The sequence below is a fragment of the Apostichopus japonicus genome, chromosome 20 (genome assembly GCF_037975245.1).
Source record: "Apostichopus japonicus isolate 1M-3 chromosome 20, ASM3797524v1, whole genome shotgun sequence".
NCBI lineage: Eukaryota > Metazoa > Echinodermata > Holothuroidea > Aspidochirotida > Stichopodidae > Apostichopus > Apostichopus japonicus.
The window spans coordinates 24,523,488-24,546,882 of NC_092580.1; the positions used below are offsets into that span (position 1 = coordinate 24,523,488).

The window sequence follows — 23,395 nt, forward strand, 5'->3', positions numbered from 1 at the left end:
GTAAAGTAATGAAACAAGTATCAACTACTAAATTCTAGGGGTTAATATTGATAGTAAACTTCCATGGAGTGACCATATTACAAAAGTTTGCAACAGCGTTGCAAGAGGTGCAGGAATTCTATTTTTTATTTATTTTTTTATTTTTTTGCCACAAAAGCCACAAAAGTTTTAGCAATGCTAAAACATTTCCTTCCCCAGAATATACTCATAATGCTTTATCAAACTTTAATAGCACCACTGACATCTGTAGTACTGCTTGATTATCTGGTCTGGTACAAGTGTTTCTCATTTAAGTCACCTTAAATTACTTCAAAAGAGTGCAATACGTCATATATCTCACGCAGCAACCCGTGAACATACAAGCCCCCTCTTTAAGAAACTCAATTTATTGAAATTAGATGACATTATAAAAGTTAATATTGCAACATTTACATACAAGGCTTGGAATGGATCATTGCCAATCAGTTTTCGAAATTTATTAAATAGCAACACAGATTTCCATAATCATAATACCAGAACGGCTAGCAACGCACATTATAAATCATATAAAACACGTACTGGTATGTTAAGCCTCAGAAACCGTGCAACCAAAATTTGGAATTCTCTGTCAATAACTTTAAAAACTAAGAAAACAAACTCCACATTTAGTAAATGTCTTACTAAAGAAATTATCATGTCTTATTAATTATGATTTAGCTGCATAGTCGCATAGCAGCATATTCACATATTGAAGCGTATACGTATTGTTATTAACATTATTTTCACTATTTTCTATCTTTTCTTCATGGGAGTCTTCTGTTTTGTTAAGCCAGCATAGGCTTTTCATAAGACTTCCATTCACATTGTAATATTTATGTGAAAAAAAAACAAATAAATGAATGAATGAATATATATATATATATATATATATAAACATTAGTGAGAGAGGAAAAATGTCCATATCTTATGGATGAAATAAATCTCTGTCTATCTAATATCCTCATCAATAAAAATACTGTTAAAAAGAGTTTCATCGTTCTCTTCGCGTAAGAGAGGGTTTTGTTAAATTGGTTGGATAAGCATCTCCTCTCTTGGCATAAAGGGGACTTATATAGGGCGCGAACACTCGCGCAAAAAGAAACGTATAATGCCGGTAATCTAACCTAGTTTCGAATGAGATGTAACAAAAGTGTTGGACACCACCGTCGATCCCAGAAAATACACACACACAGCTTGCTACCATCGGTAATTAGACACTAGTGTACAGTCAGTGCATACAGCTGCGGTCAATACCTACAACACAGTGTACAGACAATACAGCGATGGACATCTTAGGTCCAGCTAAAATATAACAAGGTATCACGTTTCATTGCCGTACTGTACTGTCTGCACTTTGTAGCGACACGAACAAATCGTCACTTGCAAGCCACGGAAAGTTAACTTTTTCAGCTCGCCGAACGTGGTTTTGGGCGACTCTCCAATGCCTTTAAATTGAACCAATTTTGGTTCAACTACAAAACTCCCCAGCCCCCTAGCTGCCATCCATGCACTTAAAAGCTTCTTGAAGGATCTTATTACTTAATTTCTGTTTTCATACGTTTTTAAAATAAACAATTAAGATGACAAGCAAGAAACATAACATATGTAAAGACATTCTAGTCATTCATGCTCTTCAACATGCAAGCCACAAAAAAAAAAAAAAAAAAAAAAAAAATCAAGATTGATAACGGGTCAAAAAAAGATGTTCTCCTGATGCTTTTTGGAACATTTCCCGAGATAGAATAACAATCGGGCGGATCGATATCGACTCTAATAGTAGTATGCCACCCTAAATCAAAAAACTTTATTGAAATGTGCAGACGACACTGCCATACAATTTTACAAACACATATTTTGTATAAAACGTGCGTAGGCCTAGGCTAACAATGGTTTTGTATTGTTTTAAAGAAAACATCTTGCCTTGCTGTGCGGCCTGATGTAGCCACCGAAATGGAGATGGAGTTCGTTTCTACAAAGACGAAAGATTTAGGAGACAAAATTTCAACTGCATGACGGTCTAGAGGCCTACCAAGCTGTTTGAGGTGGGGATAGGCATAGGGCCACAGGCACTACTACTAATCGGTACTAGGCTAGGCCTAGGCTTCAACAACTAGTATTACGGCAGTAAGAGTAGATCGGCATATTTTGGTCATAAAGTCCAGGATTTCCTGTTTAGTTCCATTTTAGGCTTGGCTTACTACTTATTTGAGATCAAAGCAAACAAGCATAGGCCTATGGCTTCCCATGTCTAGGCCTACGACTGAGTTATACGACTGAGTTATAACAAGCCTAGCCTAGACCTACAGTAGTTATACCAGTGCAACCAATGTAACCAAGATTCTAAAGTCTGACTGTAGCTGGGCTGAGTTAGGCCTAATGGATCTATATGCAGACAATTAGCTGTGTATCTCAGTCATAGGAATTGAAGTTGAATATGGCCATAAGAAGTAGCCTCCTACTAGTACTACTATGGGCATAGCAATACATATTCAAAGTGGCTATTCTTACGACTAGTCGTAAGAATAATTTCCGACTACGCATGCGCAGTTGCTATTTTCACGACCAGAAGTACTATTTTTACGACGAGGAGTAACAATAATTTCTGGTTAGGGTTAGAGTAAGCATTAGGATTGAGGTTTAGGGTTATGTTTAGGGTTAGGGTTACTGTACCCCTACTATATGCGCAGTTGCTTTATTTACTTTACTGCGCTTGAATTTGCCTTTGTCGTAAGAATAGTTTATAAATAATTGTTACGACTAGTCGTAAGAATAGCCACGGCCATACATATTACTAGGTCTAATGCTATGCATGAAGGCCGAGACTGTCTATAGATGAACAGTCCTTCTCAAATTCACTCGAGCATTAAGAATTTGTTACTTGATAAACTACCCCAAATACTGCCACTAGGATTCATCCTTGAGCGCACCTAATTAATTCACCAGTCAACATGTATGATTGTAAACATAAGTGCTCTAAATCTAATGGCCAGCACTACTTTCCTGTGCTTGAAGACATGTTTGGCTTGACCACTGAAATAATACTGTGTGTGTTTAATCATGAATTTGTGCAGAGGAGCATTAAGTCTGCCTAGCATTACCAAATGGGGTAGATATTCAATATCCCCTTTTCTGGCCAACAACAGGTCGAGTCAGTTGGTATTGCAATAAGTATATGGAAGATGGTAATGGCTTAGCCTAAGATACTCCTAGGGTAAGCACCTAGCATGTTATGCAACAACGCTTTGATTGAAGATTTGTTAACAGACTTATCAGCCATAAGGCTAGTTCTAAATTAGCTAGGCCTTACACAGTTACAGTTTCAGCCAAAAACTCCATTAGGCCTGTACAATTTGGCCTACTGCCACTGGCTGAAGTTTAAAACGATAGGGTTAAGACTTACTAGACTCAGTACATCAGCAGAAATCGTTTAAGTCAAAGACTATATTGCTAGTGTTTTGCAGGCCTGCCAACTCTCGCGGTTTACTGTACAACTCTCTCTGCAAGTCTTCAAAATTTTACGAAAGTTTGTTATACCTTTGAGTTTGACATCAGCGTCCTCGAAATTGGGTCTGTTCACGTTTCACGGTTGCCAAAGGTAGCAAATTTTCAAATTACAGTACAGAACTTCTATTCTAAATGAAAGAAATATAATTAATATCTGCAATTCATGAATTAGAATTGACCAGACCTTAAAACTATTCTGGAAATTATATTCAAGATGGTAGAAAAGTGTGACAATCTATAAATTTTCTAAAAGTTGTTCTTTTCTTAATGGTGGTGCCACTCCACCATTAATCAAACATATGTTGTTCATTTAAAGGCAATAATAATGAGTAGACAAACATGTTATTAATTCATAACCTTACTGAAAAAGATATATATAAACTCTTAATAGGTTCCAAGTTCGAAACAAAGAAAAGTGATCAACAAGACATAAATTTATTAAACACAAGCCATGCTTGTTATTATACTAAGCAATACATTTCAATTTGTAACGCGCAGGCACACAAAATTCTTAGTAGTTGCATATTTGCACGCACTGTTCTGGCCTTTGGTTAAGTATTAGGAGTTGAGACCGTTAACTTACTTACAGTAGCCCGATCTGATATTACAAGATGACTTCTCCTGAGCTGCATACCGATGAAGAGTACAGTATCATTGGAAAATATCGTTCGTCAGGACTGTGCCCTGAAAATTCAACATTAAATCTAAGAAGATCGATACGGAAAGATCAAAGAGTTTAGACTAACGGGAGCAATAAACAGCCACCGCGCTTTGTGCTGAAAAGTGTGAGCAGTAATACTTTTAAATCAAGAAAAGCCAAAATCATGCAATTTAAGTCATTGAAATTAAAAAAGCTTCACTGTCCAGTATCAAAAGTATTTGCAAACTTTGATTCAGCATTCTGTTCTGTACAAGAATTGTTGATTGTACGCACCTTATTAGCAGTGTAAGAATACCTGCTTTTAGCACATTCAGTCATCGAGTAATCTTTTGTTAACTTTCAATAAGTATTTTTCAGCATGATTGGAAATCCTTAATAGCAGTATATTGTCTACAAAACTCAGACATAAATCACTTGAACATCAGTTGGTATGATTGTGTATGGTTCTGAATGCTATTTTCCTCTTTTTTTTAGGTGGGTGTGGATATGATTGGACCCCTTGCAGAGACCATCAATGGAAATAAGTACATCATAACCCTATGTGACTATTTTTCAAAATGGCCAGAGGCTGTTGCTGTAAGAGACAAAACAGCATAAACTGTTGCAAACTTTCTGTTTGAAACCATGGCCAGGTATATATCCATCTACTTTGTTTTTACTTTACATAACATATTTTTGAAGTTAGTTATGCAGACCTGCATTTGTTCTCAGTTTTACCTGTGACCCAGAAAGTGGCCAAATGGTTACAGGAATTTCTTGAAGTTGTTTTATAAGTTAATGTTAATAAAATGTTAGTGGGATAACGGTCAGTGCATCCAAGACCATGTGTTATCTCAGTGCTTAACTTACTTGTTTTGAAAGAAGTGCTAAAAGAATCTCCTGATTAAACCACACGGCCACTCTGAAGATGCCAATAGTTTACTGCATTACTCATAACCAGTTCTTTAACAACTTGTTTAATTTTTCATTTATTTAAATTTGGGTGCATGAAAGTTGTCATCTCAGACCAAAGAGGAGAATTTGTTAATTCTCTGAACAAGTCCCTGTTTGACATGACAGGGGTGGGCCACAGAGTATCCTTCAGCTACCACCCACAGACCAATGGGCTGGATGAAAGATTCAACCAAACTCTGCAAAATGCAAATGTCACTCATCAAAGTTGTCAATCAAAACCAAGATGACTGGGATGAAACACTATCTTCCATTCTCATGGGGTACCGTACAGCAAAACATGGTTCTACAGGTCTTTCTCCTTTCGTTGTGATGTTTGGAAGGTTTGTAAAAATTCAAACCTACCATGCTGAATAGAGGTTTACATTTGTAAAGGTCATATATGGAGAAAAGCAATATAAAGGGACAAGAGAGTTTGGAAAAATCCTGCATAGCTACAGTACACTGATCATCTATAGGATAAAATCTCATTTGACACATCCCAGGTCCTGGGAAAAACTGCTAAATAGAGGACCACCAATAACCCTATTTAAGTTACAAATCCTAAGTAAGTACAGCAAGTACAAAAGATGAACATTCATTAAACTATAAAAGCTTGCCAATTAATTTAGATACATGCAATTAATGCCACTGATATTGGTTTTGTTTTTCAGTTATATATCATATTTTGGGCTGGTATGCAATTTGGACCTATAACAGCACAGAATATACTTTTGTTTTATATTTCTGCTGGTTTGAGTATGTGATGTGACTCAGATTTATGGTTCCAGGGTCTTAATAGTGAAAATAAAATATATAAAAAATTATTTATTCTTCAGTCAACAAAAGTGTTGTGAATAATTGATTGTTAATTATCTTCATATATCCAGAGAGCCATTGTTACCAGTCGACATTGAAGACTCCATTGTCCAACCAGAATCTCCTGCTGCAGCGATGCACAGTGGGAGAGGGTTTTTCAACTCATGTCACAGTCGCAGGACATAATCAAAGGTTTTGTAAAAGAAAATATTGGCAAAGCCCAAGAATGGCAAAAAAAGAATTTTGATTAAAGGCAGCAATCAAAACAGGTAATTACATAATGCTATGTTGTGCATTGAAAACTGCACTGTAGTTAAATGAATGGCAACATATACATTGTATTATGATGTTTACGTATATATGCTGGATTTTGTTTTATTCAGAGCTTCAGAGTTGGTTCTATAAGTGTTCTCGTCCGGAATGCTAGAAAGGATGCCCGAAGAGGAGGGAAGCTGGAAAACTCTTGGCTTGGGCCGTATGAAGTCAAGGCTGTGAATGAGAAAGGGCTGTACACACATATTAACAGTTCCACAGGCCTTCCTTTGAAGAAGAAATTCAATCCATTTTACTTAAAGAATTTTGCACAAGTAAGATTCCTTTACAGTCTTTTTGTTTGGGAGGGGGGGGGGGGGGTCGGGAGAGGGGGTTGATTGGCATGATTCCTCCATAATTTTCTTAACAATAATCAGTAACTTGATGAGTTCTGTGCTGGCTTATGTGAGGGTAAGGGCTGTAGCTGTCTTCACACAATAAATCAATTTTGACTCAATGGCTTTAAAAAATGAAACATAATTGCCAACAATAAAAGAGAGAAGAATAAGTTAATTAGAAAACTCCAGTTTCCAGACAAATGTTTTCAAATATTTGATTTTATTTGCTTAGTTTCGAGAGGAGAATTTTATGTGATGTCAGTTTGAAACTCAGCAATTAAATGTTCAACTTCTAATTAGCTTCTTGCCAGATCAACTTGGTAAAACCACATATAGTAACTATTTTCTTTGGTGTAGGTATCATGCATGGTAATGAGTGGGCAGGGTTAACATGAAACTAGTATCAACATGTTGCTTGACCATTACAACATTTTAATCTCTGGTTTATTCTGCTGATTGGATGTTTGTAACGGGCGGGACCAAAATAGATTTTAGCTGACGTTCTCTTGTTAGCTCCAATCTGAAGAATGGTAGGTTGGTTTGAGGTGATCCTTGCAGCAATGATGAGCTAAGGAGGGTCGTTATTGCTTTTGGTGCAGATATTGTGCAACAAAATGAGTGGGCAGGGCTTAACATTAATAACTGTTAGCTTCAATCTGAAGAATGGTAGGTTGGTTTGAGGTGATCCTTGCAGCAATGACGAGCTAAGGAGGGTCGTTATTGCTTTTGGTGCAGATATCGTGCAACGAAATGAGTGGGCAGGGCTTAACATTAAAACCTGATCTGCAATTGCTCACCAACCATATGTGGTATGACTAAATTTTATTGTGCTGAGCAGGTTGGTTACACAATGCAATGTTTTCAGTGCTATTATTTTGCTGCATATTGATGAGATGTGAGACAAAATAAGGTTCAGCTGAAATTTCCTTATAAACACAGAATTGGAAGAATTTTATTCCATTTGAGTTGATACTTAACATAATGATACCTCATAGCCTGCAGGAATGGTCCGCCTCGTTTTCTTGGCAGATATTTTCCACTTTCGCCCATGTTTGTTGCATCTCAATCATCATTTCCAGCTTTTTCTAATATTTGTAGAGCCTTAATTACTATTAAGTGTGTGCAAACCCCCTTCCCTCCCCCACACACAAACAAACGCATACATAAATTACTCATGTTACATCATGGAAACCATAATGCATTTTACCTTGGTTGATTTTTCATATATTGAACAAACTAAATATTAAGAAAATGTCCCTTAACATATTACTTAATTCAAAAGGGAATTGCGATATAGCATCATTACGGTAATGTTGCTTTACCATTCCAATGTTGTTGTTATAGGAGAAATGATATACTGCTTAAATCTTCATGGTGGTGGCAGCAACCCAATGAGATTCCTGGCTTGCAGCCGACAATATCAGGAACTTGACCAAAGTTGGTTGAGTTGATAATCTAACACACTGTCTAGACTGAGTTTGCAGCAAGAACAGCCATCAAATTACCATTTCCCCAAAGAGTGGTGTAGCTGGGAACCACATTGCACTTTGCATGTGTGGTTGGAGTATTAATTTTATACAGGTTGTAAAACACTGCATGAAGTCACATTTATTCTTTCATCAACATTGATTCTATCATCACAGAAATCCTCATAGAGGCATACATTTCCAGAATAAGGACTGATATTGACCGACTTAAATTTCATCTGATCTTGAATTTGGTATGACCTCTATGTATTAACATATTCCTTAATTAACAAAGAAAAAAAATGCAAATTTGTATTCAATATCCAATAAATGTCTCGGAGCGTTAGAATTTTTTATTGCAAGAAAGAATTTTTTAACAAAAGGAATCGATATACATATGAACTTATCCACAGTGTACTAACACAAATAATTGCTGACCTGTGCTGTGATAGGTTTTTGAATATAGCTGTTGCATGTAATCCATAAATTTAATTATTCTATATTTCAGGAACTTGCAGCCAGTATCATCAGTACGAACACACCAGATGAGTTAGCAGGTTAGCAGCCCAAGTTTGAATATGATTCAAATATCCAATAAAAGAAATTTGAATTAAAGGTAGTCTGTATAGGCAACAAATTATAGCATACTTTTCTGAAGATTTCAAAAATTACATTCCTTGAGATTCTTATTTCCAGATTGGTCTCAGACATTCGAATGAACACACAAGATGACTGAATGTCTCAGTGAGGTAAATTTCCTCCAGGGTGGTAATGACAACAGTTTAAAATGTTGACCAAATGTGACCGTATTGGAACTTATGGCATATTTGGGGCCAAACAAACCTCTGCCCCCCTGCACAATTTCCCACCCCAACCTATGTTCTATATTTCTCTTTCACAATATATGTTACCTTCTTACAGGGAGAAACATGATCAAGGTCAATACAGCCCCACATTTATTGCATATATATCCAACTCTTGCAAAGAATACTGGTTTTTCTATTTCAAATTGAGTTTTCCGTTTCATTATTTTATGGATATAGATCCATGTTATTGTGAATTTCTTGATCGTGGAAAATCACTGGCCATGCTCGAAAAGTCACATTAAATATTGTTAAATGTTTTTATTTCAGGAACAAAGCAATCCTGTTACTGTAAAGGTAAGTAACCTAAGACAACCCATGCAGCTTTAGAAATAAATTCATTAAGGCAGGGATTGCAAGCTACGGAGGTGCAAGACTTCATGTGACTTGATCCTCCCCACCTGGAAATGTTGAAAAATGGAAGACTTTTAGTGGTGCCAGGACCATATCCTTGACAAACTCCTATGCCTGGAGAAGGGAAAATCCCAACCTATATGGGCACAATTGCAAGGGGCATTTTGTGATGTTCCAACCCCATCCCAAGGATTGGCACTTATTGCAGAATATCATAATTTTCACTTCAACAATGAAGGTTTTAAGTTTTATTATCCCCCAAATATACTAGATTTGCAACATGGGCACTCTCTTTGTCAAGTTCATGATACCTCTACTCCTTTCTCCCAGTAGCATATTCCAACAAATGGTTATTAAGATATGATGTGTTTATCATTTTACTTGATGAGAGTAACTTTTCAGCTACAGAAGCTAGTAACAGACTTCCAAGAAAGTGCTTTGAAACATCAAGCAATCATAAAAAAATAGATACAAATGAATGCTGCAACCCTAAACTTTTCCACTAATATTGATGAGCCACCCATGTCAGATGTAGATTTCCTACAAATCTAAATTTTCCTTCTTTTATAGCTTCTTTGCAGCATCATTCAACTCTATGATGGACATAGCTCTGAATTAATGGAAGTAATCAAAGCTCTCTTCCACGCAATTTCAACCTGAACTTCATGGGCCTCCTGTCTCACAAGGTTGAAACAGATTCTTCCAGAGTTTGATTCAACTGCACAGGAGGATGCATTAGAATTCCTTGGTGCAGTTTACACATCATCATGCACTTCCTGTAACCAAAGCCAGTGCAAACTTTTAGATGAGTAAGAGATATAGATCGTTCTGTGAAAAGCATCAAAGCAACCCCCCCCAAAAATAAGTGAACTTTTCAATGTATTATTTAAATTTATGCCATGTTGGCCCAAATATTCAAATTTGGTCGCCTTTGGTCAAAATTCTATAAACTGTTTTTATTACAACTTTTGAGGAAATTTACATCACGGAGACATTCAGTCATCTTGGGTGTTCATTAAGAATGTCTGAGAACAATTTGGATTAAGGGCCTACATGAAAGTAACTTGTTAAAAACTTCTAGCAATTATAGCATCCTGTAATTTGGGGCATATACAGACTACCTTTAACATTGAAACTGATTGGGAATTTGCTCAGGTTTGCAGGGAATTAGTCATATTTAAAAGAGGTATCATGGCACAAGTTAGATCTGACTGATAAACTTGCATCAATACAATGAGGATGCACATTTTGTGAGGCTGGGTTTAGATGATAGTCTGTATCTGATTTATAAGTTTGTTGCTCTTAATAGTAATTCTGATAATTTTAAGTAAAAGCTGAATGAAAGTTTTCATTTATACCTGATAATCCAGAGGGTAAAGGAACAAATGGAAATTGCAATAGATATGCAACATTGTTGTAATGAGTAACCTATTTTTTCCTTTCCAGGTACTTCTTACATACAACAAATGAGATGAAGTGGACTTCCTGCAATGAGACTTGGCACTGTCTGACAAACTCATATCCAGTAATTCCAATATATCCTAGTAACAAGGGCTATATGTCATGCTTGAGTATGCAGGGGCACCTTGACTGAGGTGTCTCTAGATTGCAAAGATCTTGAAGGCTTTTGTGAGTCCTGGTGAGTTCCTGCAAACTCCCTGTTTTTGTCATATTGTTTTCATTCCATGCTGTTTTGTGTTATGTAAACTTGTTTCAATATGTAACACAATGCATTTTTGTGAAGTAGCAGTATGTGTGTTTATGAGTGTAATGCTAAGAGCCTGTCATTACGATAACTCAATAAACTGACAAATGAACAGTAGTCAAATTCTGAAACTATTAGTGATGTAAGTTAATGGCCAGAATTCATACGTTGGAAATTTTCAGGTTTAGAATCCAGCTTGAGTTGAAATGATCCCATTGAGCAGTTCTAAATACTGTATACAGGCATCTTTTCATATTGACTGTAGATCTCTGGTGTTATGTCTTTCACAATTTATTAATTTATTAAGTGTTGTGGAAAGAGTTAATTTCACATAGGGTGACATGTATATGTGAAATTAATTAACTAGTTAATTGTATTTAATCGTCCAGTGTGACAAAATTACACCAAATCACCATTGTCGCCCTAAGTGGTGAGTTTATGCTATGTCGTCCTAAGTGTTGTGAAAAGAGTTAAATTTACCTAGAGCAAAGATGTCGCCTTAGGAGCTTTATGTGCAATTCACTATTTTTTAATTAAATACTTTGATAATTGTATTAGGCAGAGGGATTATTATAAAAAGCACACCATGAGTCCGGTTCTCCTTCACTACTTCTCTCCAGAAAGGACACAATTTTCTGGCCAATGGTTCAAGAACGGGATTGATAAAGTGTACCTTTTGTATTAGAAACCATTACTTCATCTAGCCAAGGATGTGAAGAATTATTAGTCTCCAGTAGTTCTTGATTCAGTGGTTCATATTCAATTCATGTTGAGTTTTCAGGAACTATTACCAGTTATGCAACGAGTCAGGGCTAGAGTCACTAAATTTCAGAGAAATAAAGTAACTCAAACACAAGTTCATGGACAGTCTTCCCATAGATCTAGATTATGCAGTGACCAAGACCAAGATTCAACTCAAACGTAGGTTTCATAAAAGTGATATCTTTATTAAGTATCTTGATAGTCACTAACTTTTTCATGTTTGCTGATAGTGGTTGTACCAGATGTCATTGTCTTAAACTCCACAAGTCACAAAGTAGCATTAATATTCGGCATAATTTTTTTTCTACTAGGGTCGTGAATGAGTGGAATGGTTTGCCTGAGAAAATTGTACTTGCAAGTACTGTAGTGTGAATGGGTTTAAGAATGCTTTGCACAAGCACTTTAAGCATTGTAATCGGGTCTGATCGTTTGTGTCATCAGTTTTCTTCCATCTCCTAAAGGGTCTTTGATGGGGACTTGAGTGTCCCTCCTGATCCTTTTTCTTTACTATTTAACTAATCTAAACTAATAAGGTCAAGCATAAAGTATGTGTGCTGTAGGCCTACGCAATTGCAGAAGCCAACCTTCTTAACCTTTTTGAACTAGCACTTTTAAGGTTAACCTAACCTTTTAGAAGGTTAGCTTAACTTTTTCTTTGCAAATGTAACACAAACACTGTTGAGCAAGAGTCGTGCCAGCAATGCCACTGCATGAGGGAAATTCACAGTGACAGAGTAAATAATTGCTTTCCCACCCACGGATGAAAACATGTTAGGTATATTACTATCACTAATCTGGGGAAATTGCATTTAAAATATAAATATGTTTATCAGCTGGTCAACAGTTATTTAAGGTATCATTTAATTGTTTTCATTTACTCCATTAGTGGTCTTCCCTTTTCCAACAGCTTTACTGGAAAGACTCTTGCTCAGCCGCATTACACAAACACTTTACGAACAGAATACTGCAGATAGCTGATCGTTAACTATGTTAGGAATCCACATGCAGTTCTGGTTATAAAAATAGTAAGAGACAAGATCTGTATTTCAATCTATGTTTATGGTTAACTACGATTAAGAATAATGAATTGTAATTTTAATAAATGAGCTCTTCAGTACTGATAACCAGGATTTTAGTTATCTATTTTTTCTTTCTTTACAGTACAGAAATGCAGGGTTGCACTACACCATTTCCCACAGAGGAAGTATGGCAGAAAACAGGTGGAATTTTACATATAAATGCCAAAATGTGCTGGACAGAAAGGTTCAATAAACTTTTGGAACATTGACACCTCATTCACTTACATGAGGAAACCTTTTCTCATAGATGTTGAATAAACAGTTGTAAGAAGATTAACATGTAGAATTGGTTCTGAAACCAAATCAGTATTTATGAACTTCTCACATCTATGATCTCACCATAAAAGAAAAGAAGCAAGTTGTTGAGTTTGAAGAGTTAGCAACTTAAAATTAGGAAGAAGTTTCATATTCAAGAAGAAATCAAATTTCAACTTTATGATAAAGAATGGGATGATTGCATGGGTAGGTGTGAAAAACCTCTCAGCTACCTCAAAGGGGAAAAGTGAAAGTAATACCCATCACCTCAGAGCTTATACCATCACAGACATACACTCACTAAGTAGTACATGTAGCTTATTTGATAGGGAAGTTATAGATCTGGTGAGTAGCCTACTTCTGTGCAGTGTAGCAGAGCAAAAGTGACAGAAGTTTAAAAGCATATATTACTACTCAATGTGGTGTAAGAATCAGCTGAACTGAGCCCAAGCTGCATTTAGAACAAGCTTAGGCCTATATACATTTAGAAATATGTAACTGGAAAGCTCACACCTTGCAATTTCAGACCAAGATTGGATGGCATGGGCTGATGACATAAATGAAAAGTTGGCAAAACATACATCAGCCCCAGCAAGTTACACAGAGGGATGCAGAATGTGGACAGGTGCCTACACCATCAGTAAGCCAGGGGCACCAGCATATGGCATTATTTTCACAATGCTAACCCTGGCAGCTAAGAGAAGAGGCAGCAGAGTCCACATTCTGACATATATGCTCTTCAAAGTATTGTGCAAAGTAAAGAAATCTTAAGGACCAAACCATTTGACATCTCCTACATATGCCACCACAGCCTACATGTGGAGAGAGGTGTCACATCTCTCAACAGTATCTTGCAGTGCAACACAGCAGAAAGCCTTGAAAGTTTGATGGCACTTGCCAAGTTTATGGTCATCAGCTTGATTGCCTACTTCCCTGACTGAGTGATACTGTTTTAACTCATAACAGTGAGTGTGGATAGACTCAGTTTACAAATTACTGGCATCACTGATAAATATTGTCATCTTCATCATCAGTGCAGTTTTTCATCCTAGAGTAACTGGTCATGAATCAGTTGATCTTTCTTATAGATACTGGACTGGTTTATGTTTTTAGTTCTACCATGTAGCTTGTACTTTCTCTCTCTGAGTTGTGCTCTCCTCCATCTGTATGCTCTGCCTCTCTTACGTAATTTATCACATTGCTGTTTTCTTTGCATCTATTTCAGAGTCTGGATAAATGGACTATTTGAGCTCACCTTTAATACTGCAGCTTCCATCTTCCTGGCTATGGACTCTTCAGGCACATTATATGTTATGTGTATGGAACTGTAGTCCCTGTACTGACCAATGCACGAAAGTGTGGTACTATGTTTTGGATTGGTCACAGTGAAAGCCTTATTGATGACATCTGCTTTTGAGTGGAAGTCTCAAAACGAGTGGACCATAATCATTTGCTGCAGGTGGGTGTCTCAGATATTTTGTTTAGCTTCCTGCTGTCAGTGTGGGATATTAGCAGAGAACCCTTTGCAGCATTTGGCATACATGGAAATGTGTACTTCCTGCCCCTCTTGCATACAAATGAATGCTTTTGGCAATATAAATGATTTCCACTGTAGTACTTTGCAAGGCATTCTAAACATGTTGATAAAGTGCTTTTGATATTTCGGATATAAGAAATTTATTGACCATAAAAATTGGCATTCAGTCCATCACAGTAAAACAGACAATAAAACAATCATAAATACATCGAAAATACATAAAAATCTGATTCCTAAAACGAAAAATTAAGACTACTATGTCCATGTTCTGACACATATATTTGGCCTATTTCCTACATAATTCATTGGCAAGATTGAGAATAGCACTTTCCAAGAAAGAACGCCTGTATCTCTCGGTTCAGCATCTCATAACAATTAGTCTGCCTGTTTGATTGCTGTAATCTACCCGATGCCCCAGAGGATGTTGGGATGACATGATTGACTTCATAGTACTCTGTGATACTCTGACAAGCAACTCATCTACTGAACTGAGGTCATGTGACCGACAAACTTTCCTTGCTTTAGAAACTAGTCTACTTAACTTGGTCATGTCTCTAGCAGTAGTATTTTCACCCCACGCGGCTAAACAGAATGTAATGGTGGTCTTGATTGCCGATTTTAATATAGAACAGAGAAATAAGAGTTGGTCTAGTCCGAATAAATTAAGCTTCTGTAATAGGAACATACGCTGATTAGTTTTTGCTAGAATACATTTTAAATGTTCATCCCACTCCAATTTATCAGTGATGGTTTCTCCCAGGTATTTATGAGATTGTCAAGCGCTTCTTAGTCACAGTTTTTGCAGGAACATATCAGAGGAGAATACTGCTTTAATATAGTCAGTGCTCTGCGGAGTGACTTGAGTAGGTGAACTTGATCTAACAGGTTAAGTTCACTTTCAGAATGAGTAGTTACAGCCATTGTACTACTGAACCTTTTACATGCCTTGCCATCAGCATCAGTTGTGAGACACTTGACCATTAGTGGATTCTTACCTGTAAGTAATTTGGATTCACAAATCTTTCCACCATTTTGTTCATCTGAGAAATAGGGCATCTTTGCTGAACAGCCCTCATTGCCTGGACTTTGTACCTTGTGATCCCTTCTTCTTTTCATTTCACCCATTAAGCACAACTTGTTACTGTGATGGTAACCAATAACAAATGTATCCATGGTGACATTCGCAACTATTACATATCTGCATTGGCTTGCAGGAGCAAATGGAGTCTTACTTCTTGCATTATACTTAGAGGGTTGTGATATTGATGATCATATTCTGCCTGAATTGGAAAGTCTTTGGAGAGGCCATGCAGTTGCAGTGTCTTCTTAATAAGAACCCTCTTTTGTGCCATATTCTTTTTGATTAATTTCTTTCATTACATGTAGGTACAAACTGGTTGTAGTGTACTGACCACAGGACTGGGAAGAGACATGCTGTTGAGCAATCTACGAGATGCACTTGAACTGCCCACTACTCAGAGGCAGCGGGGACTACCCTTTCCTGGGAAAGGCATCCATACCTGGCGCTCATCCTGTAGTAAGTAATGTTTATATGTACATGCTATTGTGTCTGGGCTGGGTAAAATATAATTCCTTATCCTAGGTTGCCAGGGTCAGCTCTGTGCATCGTTGTCTTTGTAGAGAGTTTCAGAGTATGTTTGGTAGACCAAACCAACTGTGAATATGAAATAACGGCTTTCAAACAGCATGTGTGTGTATTTGATTAGATGTGTGTGTGCGTGAAGCTATGGGGTTGGAATGGGATTTATTGTGATTGGTGATTACCCAGTATGTGAACATAGAGCATTCGATATTATTTATAATTCCTTTTGAAACAGGATTACTGGAGCATGAAGTTGATGGACAAATTTAGGAATGAGAGGAACACATGCAAGCAGTAAAGAGGAGAAGAAACAGTTAAGTGACACCTGTTCCACTGAAAAATAACCAAGTAGATGACCCAGCTAGCAAACAAAGGCATAAAATGTAAGTACAGGTATAACTTTTGAGAATGAAGCTCATCTTGAGGAAAATAGACATCATTAAATAATTAACATACTAGACTAAAATTGCATTATGCAGTCCTATTCACAAATTTGATTTGATTTGTTTATCACGTGAATATATTCAGTGTGATAGGAAGTCCTCTAAAAAACCTTCAGATGGCTTAACAAAGTAGAGGACTCCCTGTAAAGAAAAGGAAAAAGAAAACAAAATATATAAGAAAAAATGAACATGTTCAATTAATAAGATGCAATAATTTTTTGAATAAAGTTTCTTCTGAATGATTTTGCAGAAGGTTTATTTGTAATATTGTCTGATAGAGAATTCCATGTTTTGATTGTACGTGCCCTTAGTGATAACATCCCCATTGTAGAATTATACCTGTTATAATGTGCATTGCCTGAAGATCTGGTATTGTAATGATGAATATCACTGTTACATATTAAGTAGTCATTAAAAGCATTTGGTAACAGTCCATTCCATGCCTTATAAGCAAATGTAGCAAGGTTAACCCTAATGTCATCAGCTTTTAACAACTTAGAACGCTTAAAAAGAGGATTTGTGTGGTCCCGTGGTTTGGCATGTGTGAGATGGCGGACTGCTCTCTTCTGTGTAATACAAATGGGATTCAGATTGGTATATCTAGTACCAGACCATATGTTACAACAATACGTAATATGTGGCTGGACTAATGTCTGATCGAGAATCTTTAATATGTGTTGTGGCAGATAATGCTTAGGCTTAGCTAAAACACCGGTGTTTTTTGCAACTTTTTTACAGACAGTTGTAATGTGGTCATACCATTTAAGTTAATGATCTATATATACGCCTAAAAATCTAGTACTATTGACTTGTTGTAGTCGATACTTCAATATGAAATAAAGTTCTCGATTGTGATACGAAGAAAATATTTGTGTCGTCAGCAAACAAAACAACTTTAACTTTATCAGAAACATTGGTAATGTCATTAACATATAGGATAAAAAGCAATGGACCAAGTATAGAGCCTTGTGGCACACCACATTGAATTCTCTCCAGTTGGGAATGAGCATTTTTGTAGGATGTATCGTGGTTTGCTAAGTAACTGTCGATCCAATTAAGAGAGGTTCCTCTTATGCCGTAACGGTGTAATTTATTAAGCAGAATTGTGTGGTCTATTGTGTCAAAGGCCTTTGAGAGGTCCAGGAAAACCCCGACACAGGTACTATTCTTGTCAAGATTACTATACAAATTGTCAATGGCATCAGCTAATGCTAGCTCAGTGGAGTGTTCAGGACAGAATCCATACTGTTCCTGGCATAAAATGTTATATTTTGAAATAAAGTTAAAAATACGATTATACATAAGCCTTTCAACTATTTTGGAAAACATGATAATAGTGATATAGGTGGATAATTTTCAAAGTTTTCTGAATCCCCTTTCTTAAAGACAGGGATGACCTTGGCAATTTTTAGCATATCAGGAAAAATACTGGTATTGAACGACAAATTACAAATGTGGGTTAATGGTTTGGTAATAAATAGGATAACTTGTCTTACAATACCAGGCTTAAAATCATCGTATCCAGCTGCTTTATCGGGTTTCATGCAAGAGGCTGCTGTTTTTAACAACTCCTCCTCACTGACAGGATGAGAAAACATGGAATGAGTGTTAACATCAATGTTCACAGATTCCTGTGATTTACGTTTGTGGTTGATTTTACTTGCGAGTGATGGCCCCAGATTGACAAAAAAGTCATTAAATTTATTAGCAATGTCATGGTCGGTGTTAATCTCTTTGTCACCATCCTTGAAAAAGAGGGATACGATGATTGTTTACGACCTTTATGGAGTAGTTGGTTAATGGTATCCCATGTGCCTTTTGGGTTACTCCTTGCATTATCAAATTTATTGTTGAAATATAATTTTCTAGAAAATTTGATAACATGATTGAGCTTATTGCGATATTGAGAATAAATAGTTTTATTTACACCAGACGGGTTCTTAATATGTCTTTTAAATAGCTTATCTTTTCTTTTGATAGAAACTAGAATACCTGCAGTAATCCACAGGTGTCTCTTTCGACGTCTCTTAGATTTGGTGACGCATTGCTCAGGAAAGCATTGATTATATATGGCATTGAAATTGTTATAAAACATAGAATAGGCAATGTTTGCATCAGTTTGGGATGAAACATTTTCCCACGAAGCATCTCGGATTGTTGAGAAGAAATTCTGTACATTTGTTTTGCAGTAGTTCCTCACATACATACTGTAGGGCCCCTTTGCCTACTTTTGTGTATGGCAGTTTGGAGAAATAATGGATAATGATCACTGAGATCGGTTACAAAGATACCAGTTATTAGTTTGCAGTCATCATTGGTTATAACATTATCTAAAAGAGTTGCAGAAGTGCAACCCACACGGGTAGGTTTGGTAATAGTAGGAAAAAATCCACTGGCATATAGTAAGTTTAAAAAGTCAGCAGATTTAATATTGTCAGCAAGATTAATATTATAATCACCCATAATGTACACACTATGTCGTTCATTCGGGAGTTGGGTTAAAATTTTGTTTACGTGTGTCAGAAAAATATGCAGTGAACTTTTTGGAGGCCTATAAATTATGCCTATGGTATAATTTTTCATTGCTGATGTTATGTCAACCTCTATGAACATTGACAGAATCATTGAAAATGCTTATATCGTTTCTGAGTTTGACATTTAAATCGTTGTTATCAAATAAACAAACACCGCCACCTCTCCTTTCGGGACGATGCCTTTCAACAAGCGTATAGTTATTGATATGGATTAGGGGGGATATATCTGCAGTAAGCCAGGTTTCGGTAAATCCAATGACAGAGAAATCCTCCTTCAATAGAGACGTAAATGTAGTTATGTCGTCTAAGTTTTTGTTAAGGCTTCGGTGGAATTTTCAAACTGTTTCCAAGCAATATAATCAATTTGGAATAAAGACAATATGTGTTCGCTAGACATCTTGTTGTATGAGACAGTATCGTAGTAATTGCATGCGATAGCTTCCTCCCCTGTTTCAAGGTATTTTGCAGCTTGCATCGCTATAAATAAATAAATGTATAACATGAACGCCATCATCTTTGCATAGGTTCTGCTGAAGAATCCTTTGTTCTGACATTTCTCGCTCTGCTGAGATTAGGAATAAATGTTTTCTTCTTTAGTCTGATAGTTTGAAAGCCGTCTTCGTCTAGGGATATTTGCCTTTTGTGGGGTTGGATGTTTCCCCTTTTTGTGCTTGCCCCCTCCATACGCTGAGATCCAGTCTCCGGTTGTGTTCTCCGTTGTTCTACTACTTTTTGTGTTGGCAATGTCTTCTTTTGTTCAGTTCGCTGTTGTTGGTGGGTTTTCTTTGACTCCTGGTTAGGATTCCTCGGGTGTCTGGAGTTCGCGTTATTGTTCTTCTTTGCTGTTGAATCTGTGTTTTACGTGTTTTGTGACCTCGTTAGCTTCTTGAAAAGCGTGAACGTCCTGTTCAACTGACCCAGTGACTAATCCCTCAGACTGATATTGTGTTTCGTTTTCATGTGTATCTAGGGTCGAGCCAGCGTCTGTGTTGTCATGGCGATACTCTTCAAACGTCTCAGGACAATTAAAGCTTTTATGTCCAAGTTCTTGGCATTTAAAGCATCTGACCTTGGGGCAATTAGCTCCCCGGTGCCCTTGGACATCGCAAACTTTACATTTGTAGTTAGGACAGTTTCTCCTGATGTGATCGCTTTCCAAACACAGATTGCATACTTTAGTTTGACCATTGTGCTTTAAGTTCATATTAATCCCGTTAATTCTAATTGCGTAAGGCAAGCTCTTGTGTTCTTCAGGTAGTTCTAACTGTACATATCGTATTCCGTTCTCGATATTTGGGAATCTGGGTAAGGTCTTTCGTTTCCTTTCGCCTCTTATTTTACACCCATACTCACAAAGTTTTCCTGTTAGATCTTTGTCCTGTATGAATGAAGGTACTCCGAAAACACTAACAGTTAGGAACGTTCTGTTGACAACAGTAGAAACTGATTCCCATTCACAAGGAGTCCACTGTCCAAAATAAGATCAGCTTGTTCCTTTGCTTTTAATGTGATAATCCAGCATCCCAAAGATTTCACACAACTTGCAATTCCATCTCTACCAACATCATTCATGATAGCATACAAAATTTCAGTATCTTTATATGAACTGTCGGCAACTCTGATGCTACACTCCTTTAATTTCTCCACTGTCGCAGAATCCGTACTAACAATCTTGTAGGCTAACGAACGTCGCAAGACGTCATTGCCGAGATCTCCAGCGGAAAAAGTATTCCAAACTTGGAATAAAATAAAATTTTCTGCTAAATATTGTCTCAATTAGTGTCTCAAATAATACAATTTGCAATGATGTAGTGAAAACCACACTCTATTTAACCTGGGAGATCATTAGAAAGTAGAAAATATAAGAGCTCCTCAAGGAACAGTGTTAACAGGTTGACGGTTGGTTATCCAATAACGGTTGGTTATCCAATTTTTTGACTTGATGAAGTCAGACCAACTTAAAATTGATCTCAAGGATTGGGCTTTTTGATAGGTCTATTTATATGTAGAGATATGCACTAGTTAATTGCAATTTCAGCCCTCCAAACTAGTGTAGGGATATGCACTAGTTAATTGCAATTTCAGCCCTCCAAACTAGTGTAGGGATATGCACTAGTTAATTGCAATTTCAGCCCTCCAAACTAGTGTAGGGATATGCAATAGTTTATTTGCAATTTCAGCCCTCCAAACTAGTGTAGGGATATGCACTAGTTTATTTGCAATTTCAGCCCTCCAAACTAGTGTAAGGATATGCATTAATTTATTTGCAATGTGACCCTTCAAACTGGTGTAGGGATATGCACTAGTTTATTTGCAATTTCAGCCTTCAAAACTCCAGGAAGTTGCGGGTAAGGAACCTGAAAAAGTTTGTGGTCAGGACCATTGACAACATGGTTTATACACGAAATCTAAGATTTATGTATATATCCAAAAATATCAGTTATTTTTAATTAACTTTCCCTGCGTCAGTTTATCATCAAAAGCTCTATGAGGTAATAACATGTTTCATTTGTAACTTTTCTAAGATTTTGACTGATATGATGCTTTTTTTGTAGTTTGACGTGAAGTTAGCTGTTGCAGAAAATGTACGTTTGCAGTGTATGCTGAGGGCAGCTATGGAGACCAGGTACAATCAGGTAAGTTCGTTCCTTACTTTTTAAACATCTTAGGTCCAAGCATGTGTTATATTATGTGATATGCCTGCTACTACTGTACTAGATGGAATAATTATTTCAGTAAGTGAACGAAGACATTACAAGTATTCATATTTGCTTGCATTTCATTTTTATATTGTAGGTGATTTCTGTTGGTAGACAGCATAGGGCTAGATAGGTTGTACATATTCTGCGGTATTTGTCAGTAGCACCCTCAGTTTTATCACAAGTTTTTGTAGTATAAGATGGCCGTGTCCATGTGTTCGATAAAGGTAACTGTTGTGTACATATTGTTGTTGGCGTTGGTACATAATAGTATTCCATGGCATTGGGATTAGTTGGTCATATGTACACTTAGAGTTGTAATAAATAAGCTGTATTGATTCCCTTCAGCTATCATCTATTGACAAAGCAAATATTTTTTTAGATGGTTATGGATTTTGGACAAATTTAAGATTTTATATCTTATTTTTTTTTTTATCATATGTCGGTTATAGCCATGATTTTTAGAATAGAAGGTTAATTTTTGACATGAGATGCATTGTGGGTTGCATGGCATAAGCATTTAAAAGAGCCTTCTACTCCCTACTATTAAAGGAGCCATTCACTCTTTAATATTTTCTGAGCATTAAAGGAGTGTTCCAACATTTAAAAGCTAGTTTATGATTTTATCAAGCATTGTTTATTACACATTTGTTTTCCTTTTCCTCCTATTTTTTGATGTAGAGCTTGCTAGTGGGGAACAAAATACCAGCGCTTAAAGAGAAAAACTGAGTTCTGCCTTCCCTTGCCATACTATATCTCCCCCCCCCACCCCCCCCCCCCCCCCCCCTTTGGATGTCGCAACCAGACTTCTAACCACCCAATCCTTTACATATAAACAATGTCCAATCAATTGCCAGGTAGTGTTTATAGAGTTATAGAACAACAGTGTTTGTTTCAATTATCAAGGAGACTTCTCTGCATATGCTGGTATTCTCTACTGCTTTCAAATGCTAGCTAATGGCTAACTTCATCAATTGTCTTGCATTCTTTTCTTGATATAGTTTTGCCTTCTTTTGTGTAATCTAAATAATTAAGTCACTCACTGTTTTATTTAAAGGCAACAATGAATTAAGGCATTTTTTTTGGATCAACAGATAACTTCTGGAGATGAGTGGAATAACCCCAATGTTGGATGCTTCTCGGCCAAAAGATGTTTTTCTCATCAACTTCAAAGCAGTTGCTACATATTGATAGATAGTGTTCAAAGTTAAAAGTCTGCCAAAGCAATAGTAATAAGAATACTAAATCCAGACCAGGTACTAAATGCATTTAACATGTGCACACTTCGGCAGCCGCTGCTGTGAGTATCCACCTTTATAATTACTTTCATGATTCTTAGAGCAGGTTCCTTTTTTCTTTACTTGGATTTTGATCACTTTTTTTTAAGATCTTTAGCTTGACTTGTCACATTTCGATTTGTTTTGACTAATACCTGGTTGACTTTATAAATTTGCTGACCACATAAAAGAAAAGAAAAAGAAGAAAAAAAACTACCTTAAAAGCAATGGTGTCA

The 23,395-nt window shown here is 36.7% G+C and overlaps 1 long non-coding RNA gene across 38 annotated transcripts in view; it reads left to right on the forward strand.

The window, feature by feature from the left end:
• Nucleotides 1-1,872: 1,872 nt before the first annotated feature.
• LOC139961418 (uncharacterized) overlaps nucleotides 1,873-23,395 on the forward strand; it is a 39,864-nt gene continuing 18,341 nt past the window's right edge. For 10 of the 38 annotated variants that reach the window (XR_011790862.1, XR_011790860.1, XR_011790853.1 and 7 more), the window contains exons 1-15: nucleotides 1,873-2,060; nucleotides 4,658-5,457; nucleotides 6,004-6,201; nucleotides 6,316-6,519; nucleotides 8,557-8,605; nucleotides 9,182-9,208; nucleotides 9,836-10,074; nucleotides 10,712-10,904; nucleotides 11,591-11,891; nucleotides 12,640-12,757; nucleotides 12,894-14,525; nucleotides 15,990-16,140; nucleotides 16,442-16,589; nucleotides 21,739-21,819; nucleotides 22,977-23,182. This is a non-coding gene — a long non-coding RNA (uncharacterized lncRNA). The other 28 variants (XR_011790844.1, XR_011790848.1, XR_011790850.1 and 25 more) reach the window with 28 other exon arrangements.